We start from the raw sequence: 13,627 nt of genomic DNA on the forward strand, positions 1-13,627 counted from the left end.
CTCTTGGTCCCAGCAGCTCCTCGACGTTGGCGTCCGCTTCTTCCAAGGGTCTCTCCCGCACTCTCTTTAGCTTAAATTACTGTGGTTCTTTTCTTCTATCGCGCGTGAGGCTTAAATGCAGCGTCGCAGCAAAGAAGGTAATTTGTTTTTCTATCCAATGCGTTGAAGCTACAATGTACGTGCTTAGTAAATTGTTTAGGGCGGTGTGAGACTTATAATGCCTGCCAACTTAGTGAATTGATAAACCTGGAAGTTTGTGTTTTTCACTTCACTTGAATTTGCACAATTCAGTTATGTGTTCATTGAATGGATTTGACATGACATTTCCTGCAGGCAATGAGGGAAGTAGATGGGCATGGTTGATCTGTTCGTCATGCAGTTATGTGCTATCTTATTCCTTGATGCTGAGTGTGATTCCATGCATGTGCAAGCTATATGTACTCTTAAGCTATTAGTGTTCTCTAACTTATTTCCTACTATTCATGTATGGTACCATGTCAGATTTAGAACCCAGCAAAGAAATATGGCAGAAATTTGCATATTAATTTTTCTTGTGCAGGTTTGAGATATAAATGTCATACAGATGCTTCTTTGCCATGAGTGTGTAAACTTGATGAGGCAACATGGTCTTCAAGCACAAGAAATACCCATGGACGTGAGTGCGGGCTGCCGCTCCGCCCTCCACTCCTCTGCTTGACCACCGCCGCCGACATGTCGAGGCCCTCGCCACCAAGCGGCATGGTTTCCCGTGAGCTAGCTTCTTCAACACCTGTTTCTCTGAATTTCTACAAGCTAAATTAGTACATGCTTATTCTCTGAACGTTGGCCTGTATTGGATTCTTGTACGGTATGATTTGCCCAATCAGCACACCCATGGACAGGGCAAGAAAAACAATTAGAAAGCATGAAAGATTCCAATCAATACTTTCTGTTGGATATATCAATTGTTTTAGCTCTTCCTACACCCAACCGGAACATTCTAAATTCTAAAGGTTTCAGCTGGAATTCCCGTTCCGTTCATACATTCCAATTTGGCGTTTTAGTTCAAAATTAGAAGCTGGAGTCTGTGTATAGTTATTCTCATGTCCATCATATGAACTATGTGTGTGTACTCATGTTGAATTGATGTATGATACTGAGTCTTTGCATTTTCAATCGCCTTTCACTTTCTTCATGATTTGGTGGATGTGCATTTTCACATAATTTTTAACAAACCAATTCATATTTTCGTCGAGCTTAAATCATTTTGTTCTTTTATAATGGTTGGAGATGTGGTTTAGGAGGATCAGCAGCTAATGGCAAACGTGCTAGCAAGCCCCGAGTGCGGTGGCCCGTGCAACATGAAGAAGACCATCCGGACAAAGGGCAGGTACACAAATAGCTAAGAACACAAGGAGACGTGCAGGTCTGCGTTTCTGAGTTATATCTCTTTTAGCACTAGCGATTAAATGGTCTGTAGCTGGTCAGGCATGCTTGCCTAAAATGTACTTTAGTAGTTGCTAGAGCAATGCTAGCTTCTATGTTGTTCTTGCGGCCTCAACTAGCTAATTTTATTTAAAGCAAATGTTGTTCTATCCTTCCAATTACTGTTATTCAGATCTTCTTTTCTTTTTTTCTGTTGTCATTCATAGTACAAATGTTATGAGAATTTCAGGAATTTTGTCATATCTTTCTCCCAGGTACCTTAATTTTGTAAGCAAGATCTCAAGAAAGTATATAGGGAGGAGATTGACAAGGTGCATGCAAGATCTCAAGTTCATTGCTGTCTTTTTCTGTCTGAACATTTTCTTATTTGGAGTTGCAGCCGATTTATGGTGTACCAACCGACTTGGCTTAGGATGTATTGTAGTTGCTTTGGTTGCATCAACCAACAAGTCTTATTATGTATTGCAGTTGGTTTGGTACCATCAGCCGACTGGCCGGTTGGAAAACCAGCGGGGAAAACATGTACTGTGAGCTCCCCTCGCATTCAGAGTTTGGAGCTTGATGAATAATGATGTGTGAGCTTGTTGATGATCTGCTATTTTTCACAAAATTGGGACATGTCGGATGGTCGATGTGATAGTCTCATGGAATTTTGTTGATAAGAACCTACAATTTCTTGGGTAAGTTTGGGTTAGGAGTTCCGTATATATGCGCCAAGAGAGTATGTTGATAAGAACCTACAGTTTCTTGGGTAAGTTTGGGTAGGAGTTCCGTATATATGCACCAAGAAAGTATACAGGGAAATCATGATATGCTTTTTTTGCAGTGCCAACACTGAAAATGTAAAGTGTGTTATGCATGACTTTTATATGTGTTTTAGGAATTGGAGGATAGCTCTATAAACAAAATTCCTTATTCTGCACTTCTCTGCTTTGCTTGGCAGGAATTCTTGTTGTAAAGAGCGAAGGCATGGTTTGGTTTGCATGACATTATATCTTCAATTGGCTGGAGATATATAAATGTTGTACTTGATTTTCTCACCTGGCATCTTATCTCTTCTGTGAAATACACTTGATTTTCTCATAGTAATAGTTCTTTATTATTGTTGATACATAAATGGATCTTTATTGAATGGTACTTGTATGTGTGTATGGAGAATGGTGATTAACCTTTTAAATAATCCATTTTCCAACAAGGTGATTCTAATTTCTTATTAGATTATACTATAACAATATGATTAGCAAAAATTCAAACGGTTGTATATTTGACACATACTGCAATGGGCCGGAGCCCGCCTGTATATTTTGTTCGAATACTGAAATTCATTTACAGGGGATTATAATCATTTGGGCGCTATGCATTGAGAAAGTGTGCATTTAGATAAGAGATTATATAATTAACGCAAAGATGTGCGATGTTTTTTTCAACAAGAATGTTGATCATGAAGAATGATAATCAAATTATTTGTATGAGTTAAGAAATGCACTTTGTATGAATTTTCAAAAATTTCACGAAATCTATCTATATTTCATTAGAGCTTTTTATGTTTGATACGTGCGTTGCACATGCACACTTACTAGTATGAGTAAGCATGAGACCTAAGAGTTATTGCAAATGTGGTTAGTCATAATCTTTGCTGAAAACTTGAATGCTAGCTTTACATATTTACAACAACAAGAGCAAACAGAGTTTGTAAAAGTTTTTCTTTATCACTTTCAGTTTATCAACTGAATTGCTTGAGGACAAGCAAAGGTTTAAGCTTGGGGGAGTTGATACGTCTCCGTCGTATCTACTTTTCCAAACAATTTTGCCCTTGTTTTGGACTCTAACTTGCACGATTTGAATGGAACTAACCCGGACTGACGCTGTTTTCAGCAGACTTTCCATGTTGTTATTTATGTATAGAAACAAAAGTTCTCGGAATGACCTGGAACTTCACGGAACATCTATTTGGAAAATAAGAAAAATACCAGAAGAAAAATCCACGTCAGGGGGCCCACACCCTATCCATGAGGGCGGAGGGCGCGCTTGCCCCCTAGGGCGCGCCCCCCTACCTTGTGGGCCCCCTGACGCTCCACCGACCTCAACTCCAACTCCATATATTCACTTCCAAGGAGAAAAAAAATTAGAGAGAAGGATTCATCGCGTTTTACGATACAGAGCTGCCGCCAAGCCCTAAAACCTCTCGGGAGGGCTGATCTGGAGTCCGTTCGGGGCTCCGGAAAGGGGAATTCGTTGCCGTCGTCATCATCAACCATCCTCCATCATCAATTTCATGATGCTCACCGCCGTGCGTGAGTAATTCCATCGTAGGCTTGCTGGACGGTGATGGGTTGGATGAGATCTATCATGTAATCAAGTTAGTTTTGTTAGGGTTTGATCCCCAGTATCCACTATGTTCTGAGATTGATGTTGCTATGACTCTGCTATGCTTAATGCTTGTCACTAGGGCCCGAGTGCCATGATTTCAGATCTGAACCTATTATGTTTCCATGAATATGTGTGAGTTCTTGATCCTATCTTGCAAGTCTATAGTCACCTACTATGTGTTATGATCCGGCAACCCCGAAGTGACAATAATCGGGACCACTCCCGGTGATGACCATAGTTTGAGGAGTTCATGTATTCACTATGTGTTAATGCTTTGGTCCGGTACTCTATTAAAAGGAGGCCTTAATGTCCCTTAGTTTTCATTAGGACCCCGCTGCCACGGGAGGGTAGGACAAAAGATGTCATGCAAGTTCTTTTCCATAAGCACGTATAACTATATTCGGAATACATGCCTACATTACATTGATCAATTGGAGCTAGTTCTGTGTCACCCTATGTTATGACTGTTACATGATGAACCACATCCGGCATAATTCTCCATCACCGATCCAATGCCTACGAGCTTTTCACGTATTGTTCTTCGCTTATTTACTTTTCCGTTGCTACTGTTACAATCACTACAAAACCCAAAAATATTACTTTTGCTACCCTTACCACTACTATCATATTACTTTGCTACTAAATACTTTGCCATAGATATTAAGTTATCCATGTGTGGTTGAATTGACAACTCAGCTGCTAATACTTGAGAATATTCTTTGGCTCTCCTTGTGTCGAATCAATAAATTTGGGTTGAATACTCTACCCTCGAAAACTGTTGCGATCCCCTATACTTGTGGGTTATCAGCCCTCTACTATGGCGCGCCCCAGGGAGTCCTACTCCCACCGGGAGTAGGATTCCCCGCCTTCCATGTAGTAGGAGTAGGAGAGAAGGAAAGGGAAAAGAGAAGAGAAGGAAGGAGGGGGCGCCGCCCCTCCCCCTTGTCCAATTCGGACTAGGCCTTGGGGGGGCGCAGCCTCCCCTCTCTCTTTCCCCTAAAGCCCAATAAGGCCCATATACTCCCCGGCGCATTCCCGTAACTCTCCGGTACTCCGATAAATACCCGAACCACTCAGAACCTTTCTGATGTCCGAATATAGCCTTCCAATATATCGATCTTTACGTCTCGAAATTTCGAGACTCCTCGTCATGTCCCCGATCTCATCCGAGACTCCGAACTACCTTCGGTACATCAAAACACATAAACTCATAATACCGATTGCCATCGAACGTTAAGCGTGCGGACCCTACGGGTTCGAGAACTATGTAGACATGACCGAGACACGTCTCCGGTCAATAACCAATAGTGGAACCTGGATGCTCATATTGGTTCCTACATATTCTATGAAGATCTTTATCGGTCAAACCGCATAACAACATACGTTATTCCCTTTGTCATCGGTATGTTACTTGCCCGAGATTTGATCGTCCGTATCTCAATACCTAGTTCAATCTCGTTACCGGAAAGTCTGTTTACTCGTTCCGTAATGCATCATCCCGCAACTAGCTCATTAGGCACATTGCTTGCAAGGCTTATAGTGATGTGCATTACCGAGAGGGCCCAGAGATACCTCTCCGACAATCCGAGTGACAAATCCTAATCTCGATCTATGCCAACTCAACAAGTACCATCGGAGACACCTGTAGAGCACCATTATAATCACCAAGTTACGTTGTGACGTTTGGTAGCACACAAAGTGTTCCTCCGGTATTCGGGAGTTGCATAATCTCATAGTCATAGGAACATGTACAAGTCATGAAGAAAGCAATAGCAACAAACTAAACGATCATAGTGCTAAGCTAACGGATGGGTCTTGTCCATCACATCATTCTCTAATGATGTGATCCTGTTCATCAAATGACAACACATGTCTATGGCTAGGAAACATAACCATCTTTGATAAACAAGCTAGTCAAGTACAGGCATACTAGGGACACAATGTTTGTCTATGTATTCACACATGTACTAAGTTTCCAGTTAATACAATTCTACCATGAATAATAAACATTTATCATGCTATAAGGAAATATAAATAATAACTTTATTATTGCGTCTAGGGCATATTTCCTTCAGTCTCCCACTTGCACTAGAGTCAATAATCTAGTTCACATCGTCATGTGATTTAACACCAATAGTTCACATCTTTATGTGATTAGTTCACATCTCCATGTGACTAACACTCAAAGGGTTTACTAGAGTCAATAATCTAGTTCACATCGCTATGTGATTAACACCCAAAGAATGATCATGTTTTGCTTGTGAGAGAAATTTAGTCAATGGGTGTGCCACATTCAGAGCCGTATGTATTTTGCAAATATTCTATGTCTACAATGCTTTCCACGGAGCTACTCTAGCTAATTGCTCCCACTTTCAATATGTATCTAGATCGAGACTTAGAGTCATCCAGATCGGTGTCAAAGCTTGCATCAACGTAACCCTTTACGATGAACCTTTTGTCACCTCCATAATCGAGAAACATATCCTTATTCCACTAAGGATAATTTTGACCGCTGTCCAGTGATCTACTCCTAGATCACTATTGTACTCCCTTTCCAAACTCGATGTAGGGTATACAATAGGTCTGGTACACAGCATGGCATAATTTATAGAACCTACGGCTGAGGCATAGGGAATGACTTTCATTCTCTTTCTATCTTCTGCCGTGGTCGGGCTTTGAGTCTTACTCAATTTCACACCTTGCAACATAGGCAAGAACTCTTTCTTTGACTGTTCCATTTTGAACTACTTCAAAATCTTGTCAAGGTATATACTCATTGAAAAAACTTGTCAAGCGTCTTGATTTTTCTCTATAGATCTTGATGCTCAATATGTAAGCAGCTTCACCGAGGTCTTTCTTTGAAAAACTCCTTTCAAATACTCCTTTATGTTTTCAAGAAAATTCTACATTATTTCTGATCAACAATATGTCATTCACATATAGTTATCAGAAATGTTGTAGTGCTCCCACTCACTTTCTTGTAAATACAGGCTTCACCGCAAGTCTGTATAAAACTATATGCTTTGATCAACTCATCAAAGCGTATATTCCAACCCCGAGATGCTTGCACCAGTCCATGGATGGATCGCTGGAGCTTGCACATTTTGTTTGCACCTTTAGGATCGACAAAACCTTCTGGTTGCATCATATACAACTCTTCTTTAAGAAATCCATTAAGGAATGTAATTTTGACATCCATTTGCTAGATTTCATAAAATGTGGCAATTTGCTAACATGATTCAGACAGACTTAAGCATCGCTACGAGTGAGAAAATCTCATCGTAGTCAACACCTTGAACTTTGTCAAAAACCTTTTTCAACAAGTCTAGCTTTGTAGATAGTAACAGTACTATCAGCGTCCGTCTTCCTCTTGAAAATCCATTTATTTTCTATGGCTTGCCGATCATCGGGCAAGTCAACCAAAGTCCACACTTTGTCCTCATACATGGATCCCATCTCAGATTTCATGGCCTCAAGCCATTTTGCGGAATCTGGGCTCATCATCGCTTCCTCATAGTTCGTAGGTTCGTCATGGTCTAGTAACATGACCTCCAGAACAGGATTACCGTACCACTCTGGTGCGGATCTTACTCTGGTTGACCTACGAGGTTCAATAGTAACTTGATCTGAAGTTACATGATCATCATCATTAGATTCCTCACTAATTGGTGTAGGAGTCACAAGAACAGATTTTTGTGATGAACTACTTTCCAATAAGGGAGCAGGTACAATTACCTCATCAAGTTCTACTTTCCTCCCACTCATTTATTTCAAGAGAAACTCCTTCTCTAGAAAGGATCCATTCTTAGCAACGAATGTCTTGCCTTCGGATCTGTGATAGAAGGTGTACCCAACTGTCTCCTTTGGGTATCCTATGAAGACACATTTCTCCGATTTGGGTTTGAGCTTATCAGGATGGAACTTTTTCACATAAGCATCGCAACCCCAAACTTTAAGAAACGACAGCTTAGGTTTCTTGCCAAACCACAGTTCATATGGTGTCGTCTCAACGGATTTAGATGGTGCCCTATTTAACGTGAATGCAGCTATCTCTAATGCATAACCCCAAAACGATAGTGGTAAATCGGTAAGAAACATCATAGATTGCACCATATCTAATAAAGTATGGTTACGATGTTCGGACACACCATTATGCCGTGGTGTTCCAGGTGGCATGAGTTGCGAAACTATTCCGCATTGTTTCAAATGAAGACCAAACTCGTAACTCAAATATTCTCCTCCACGATCAGATCGTAGAAACTTTATTTTCTTGTTACGATGATTTTCCACTTCACTCTGAAAATTATATGAACTTTTCAAATGTTTCAGACTTATGTTTCATCAAGTAGATATACCCATATCTGCTCAAATCATCTGTGAAGGTCACAAAATAACGATACCCGCCGCGATCCTCAACACTCATCGGACCGCATACATCAGTATGTATTATTTCCAATAAGTCAGTTGCTCGCTCCATTGTTCCGGAGAACGGAGTCTTAGTCATCTTGCCCATGAGGCATGGTTCGCAAGCATCAAGTGATTCATAATCAAGTGATGATGACCCACAAGTGTTGGGGATCTATCGTAGTCCTTTCGATAAGTAAGAGTGTCGAACCCAACGAAGAGCAGAAGGAAATGACAAGCGGTTTTCAGCAAGGTATTCTCTGCAAGCACTGAAATTATAGGTAACAGATAGTTTTGTGATAAGATAATTTGTAACGGGTAACAAGTAACAAAAGTAAATAAAGTGCAGCAAGATGGCCCAATCCTTTTTGTAGCACAGGACAAGCCTGGACAAACTCTTATATAGAGAAAAGCGCTCCCGAGGACACATGGGAATTATCGTCAAGCTAGTTTTCATCACGTTCATATGATTCGCGTTCGGTACTTTGATAATTTGATATGTGGGTCGACCGGTGCTTGGGTGCTGTCCTTACTTGGACAAGCATCCCACTTATGATTAACTCCTATTGCAAGCATCCGCAACTACAAAAGAAGTATTAAGGTAAACCTAACCATAGCATGAAACATATGGATCCAAATCAGCCCCTTACGAAGCAACGCATAAACTAGGGTTTAAGATTCTTTCACTCTAGCAACCCATCATCTACTTATTACTTCCCAATGCCTTCCTCTAGGCCCAAACAATGGTGAAGTGTCATGTAGTCGACGTTCACATAACACCACTAGAGGAGAGACAACATACATCTCATCAAAATATCGAACGAATACCAAATTCACATGACTACTAATAGCAAGACTTCTCCCATGTCCTCAGGAACAAACGTAACTACTCACAAAGCATATTCATGTTCATAATCAGTGGGGTATTAATATGCATAATGGATCTGAACATATGATCTTCCACCAAGTAAACCAACTAGCATCAACTACAAGGAGTAATCAACACTACTAGCAACCTACAGGTACCAATCTCAGACTTAGAGGCAAGGATTGGATACAAGAGATGGACTAGGGTTTTAAAGGAGATGGTGCTGGTGAAGATGTTGATGAAGATGGACCCCCTCCCGATGAGAGGATCGTTGGTGATGACGATGGTGATGATTTCCCCCTCCCGGAGGGAAGTGTCCCCGGCAGAACAGCTCCGCCAGAGCCCTAGATTGGTTCCGCCAAGGTTCCGCCTCGTGGCGGCGGAGTCTCGTCCCGAAAGCTTGCTTATGATTTTTTTCTCGGACGAAAGACTTCATATAGCAGAAGATGGGCACCGGAGGGCCACCAGGGGGCCCATGAGGCACGGGGGCGCGCCCACCACCCTCGTGGCCAGGGTGTGGGCCCCCTCTGGTATTTTCTTCGCTCAATATTTTTTATTATTTCCAAAAATAACTTCCGTGGAGTTTCAGGACTTTTGGAGTTGTGCAGAATAGGTCTCCAATATTTGCTCCCTTTCCAGCCCAGAATTCCAGCTGCCGGCATTCTCCCTCTTTATGTAAACCTTGTAAAATAAGAGAGAATAGGCATAAGTATTGTGACATAATGTGTAATAACAGCCCATATTGCAATAAATATCGATATAAAAGCATGATGCAAAATGGACGTATCAACTCCCCCAAACTTAGACCTCGCTTGTCCTCAAGCGGAAGCCGATAACGATAAATATGTCCACATGTTTAGTGATAGTGGTGTCGATAAAATAAAATACGGACATGAGGGCATCATGATCATTCTTATAGCAGCAACATATATAGATATTGTCATATGATTTCTTATGATAAAGTAACAATCTATCCACAATGTCAAGTGTGAATCAGAAACTTCATTGATAACTAACAAACTATAATCTCAGTCATTGAAGCAATTGCAATTTATCATAACATCAGAAAGAGTCAATATCAGAGCTTTTTAGCTAGTCCACATACTCAACTATCATTTAGTCGTTCACAATTGTTAACACTCACGCAATACTTGTGGTTACGGAGTTTTAATCGGACACAGAGAAAGATAGGGGCTTATAGTTTCGCCTCCCAACCTTTTACCTCAAGGGTAATGTCAACAATAATAGTTCATGCTAACTTACATCCAATTATATATATATATATATATCAGGATCTTTCCAACACACTGTGCTTGCCAAAGGATAAAATGTAAAAAGGAAAGGTGAAGATCACTATGACTCTTGCATAAGGTAGAAGATAAAAGTAAAAGATAGGCACTTCACAGACGGAAGCAGAGGTTGTCATGCACTTTCAGGGTTGGATGCACAAAATCTTAATGCGAAAGAACGTCACTTTATATTGCCACTTGTGATATGGACCTTTATTATGCAGTCCGTCGCTTTTATTTCTTCCACATCACAAGATTGAATAAAGCTTATTTTCTCCCACACTAATAAGTCATACATATTTAGAGAGCAATTTTTATTGCTTGCACCGCTGACAACTTACTTGAAGGATCTTACTCAATCCATAGGTAGATATGGTGGACTCTCATGGCAAAACTGGGTTTAAGGGTATTTCAGAAGCACAAGTAGTATCTCTACTTGGTTTAAATACTTGGCTAGCATGAGGGGAAAGGCAAACTCAACATGTTGGATGATCCATGACAATATACTTTATCTCAGATATAAGAAAACATGACCCATTACATTGTCTTCCTTGTCCAACATCAACTCTTTAGCATGTCATATTTTAATGAGTGCTCACAATCATAAAAGATGTCCAAGATAGTATATTTATATGTGAAACCTCTCTTTCTTTATTACTTCCTATGAATTGCAATGATGACCAAAACTATGTTTGTCAACTCTCAACAACTTTTAATCATCATACTCTTTATATGTGAAGTCATTACTCTCCATAAGATCAATATGATCTCTTTTTATTTCTTTTTATTCTTTCTTTTTCTTTTATTCACTCATAATCATAGCAAGATAATCAAGCCCTTGACTCAACACTAATCTTTATTATATAGCTCATGGACTCGATTACATAGAGGGATCATAAAGCAAAACTCAAAACTAGATCATACCAAAAACTTTTATTCTACTAGATCAAGATATTACCAAAAGGATCGAACTAAGAAAAATGGTAAAGATAGGGATGTGATGGTGATACGATACCGGGGCACCTCCCCCAAGCTTGGCAGTTGCCAAGGGGAGTGCCCATACCCATGTGATTATATCTCTTTCTTCGGAGGTGGTGGTGTGATATTCTTGGCGATGATACTCCTCAGGATACGATTCTCTTCCTCGAGCTTATTGAGTTGCTGCTTGAGATCCATTATCTCCTTACGGAGCTTACCCGTGACGGTTAAAGCTCCTTGCACCCATGGATGTTGCATAGCTGCAGGGGAACAAGTAACACTCTTTTTCATATTCTCATCAGAAAGAAATCTAACATTGGAAGGGATAACCGAGTTTGGAATTGCCGAGCTCTGTAGTTCCAGCATCGTGAATCCAGCTCGGAAGCGAGAAGTGACTTCTTGATCCTCCTCCATGGCATCTATCCTCTTCAAATCAGCCTCCATCTCTTCCTCCGTTGCTGGCCCAAAGTGGTCAGCATCGCTGTTTGTCCTTGATCTCGATGCCGGAAGAGACACCCGGCTCTCCCCGACTGACTCTTGAGAAGACATCTTGCTCTAATCTGCAGCAGCAACAGCTCGAAACAAAAACAGAGGATATTTTCATGATACGGTGGTCAAAACCTTCGGGAGATTATATAATGAATTTTTATCGACTAAAAGAAGTATCGTGCAAGAAAACGGAGTCCGGAGAGTGCACGAGGTGCCCACGAGTTAGGGGGGCACGCCCAGGGGGGTAGGGCGCGCCCTCCACCCTCGTGGAGGCCTCGTGTCCTTCCCGGACTGCTTCTTATTTTTCTATTTTCTTAAATATTCCAAAACGGAGAAAAATTGCCATTTGAACTATTTTGGAGTCGGTTTACTTACCGTACCACGTACCTATTCCTTGTCGGAGTCTGAAACGTTGTGGAAAGTGTCCCTTATGAATTCCTCTGGGATTACGGTTTCGATAACATTAGTTTCAACATTTATAGGATTACCTGAGATATAATGTTTGATTCTTTGTCCGTTCATCACCTTTGGATTTGTGCCTTCGAAGTTGTTGATTTTTATGGCACCGGAACGGTAGACCTCCTCGATAATGTAAGGACCTTCCCATTTAGAGAGAATTTTTCCTGCAAAAAATCTTAAATGAGAGTTGTATAACAATACATAATCACCTACACTAAACTCACGCTTTTGTATCCTTTTGTCATGCCATCTTTTAACTTTTTCTTTAAACAGTTTGGCATTCTCATAAGCCTGGGTTCTCCATTCGTCAAGAGAGCTTATGTCAAATAACCTCTTCTCACCAGCAAGTTTGAAATCATAATTGAGCTCTTTAATAGCCCAATATGCCTTATGTTCTAGTTCAAGAGGTAAGTGACATGCTTTTCCATAAACCATTTTATACGGAGACATACCCATAGGATTTTTATATGCAGTTCTATAGGCCCATAATGCATCATCAAGTTTATTGGACCAATTCTTTCTGGATCTATTAACAGTCTTTGCAAAATTAATTTGAGCTCTCTATTACTCAATTACTTGACCACTAGACTGTGGGTGATAAGGAGATACAATTCTATGATTAACATCATACTTGGCAAGCATTTTACGAAAGGCACCATGAATGAAATGTGAACCACCATCAGTCATTAAATATCTAGGAACTCCAAAACTCGGAAAAATAACTTCTTTAAGCATCTTAATAGAAGTGTTATGATCAGCACTACTAGTTGGAATAGCTTCTACCCGCTTAGTGACGTAATCAACAACAACTAAAATATGTGTATATCCATTAGAGGCAGGAAACGGTCCCATATAATCAAAGCCCCAAATATCAAATGGTTCAATAACAAGTGAATAATTCATAGGCATTTCTTGACATCTACTAATGTTACCAATTCTTTGACATTCATCGCAAGATAAGAAAAACTTATGAGCATCCTTGAAGAGAGTAGGCCAATAAAAACCGGATTGCAATACCTTATGTGCAGTTCTATCTCCAGCGTGGTGTCCTCCATAAGCCTCGGAGTGACACTTGCGTCGGATCTGTTCCTGTTCATGCTCAGGTACACAACGTCTAATAACACCATCTACTCCTTCTTTATAAAGACGTGGGTCATCCCAGAAGTAATGTCTTAAATCATAGAAAAACTTTTTCTTTTGTTGGTATGTGAAACTAGGTGGTATAAATTTAGCAACAATGTAATTAGCATAATCAGCATACCATGGAGCAGTAAGCATTTATGACATTCAGTTGTTCATCAGGAAAGCTATCATCAATAGGTAGTGGGTCATCAAGAACATTTTC

General features: G+C 40.4%; 1 long non-coding RNA gene across 2 annotated transcripts; it reads left to right on the top strand.

The window, feature by feature from the left end:
* The first annotated feature begins 486 nt into the window (after positions 1 to 486).
* On the top strand, positions 487 to 2,638 carry LOC109754971 (uncharacterized). 2 transcript variants are annotated; one of them, XR_012201939.1, is made up of 5 exons: positions 487 to 748; positions 1,281 to 1,405; positions 1,680 to 1,736; positions 1,894 to 2,105; positions 2,369 to 2,638. It is a non-coding gene; the product is annotated as an uncharacterized lncRNA (long non-coding RNA). The 2 variants fall into 2 exon arrangements; XR_002230835.4 differs by lacking the exon at positions 1,894 to 2,105.
* Positions 2,639 to 13,627: the final 10,989 nt, after the last annotated feature.

Source organism: Aegilops tauschii, chromosome 2 (genome assembly GCF_002575655.3).
Source record: "Aegilops tauschii subsp. strangulata cultivar AL8/78 chromosome 2, Aet v6.0, whole genome shotgun sequence".
NCBI classification, from domain to species: Eukaryota; Viridiplantae; Streptophyta; class Magnoliopsida; order Poales; family Poaceae; genus Aegilops; species Aegilops tauschii.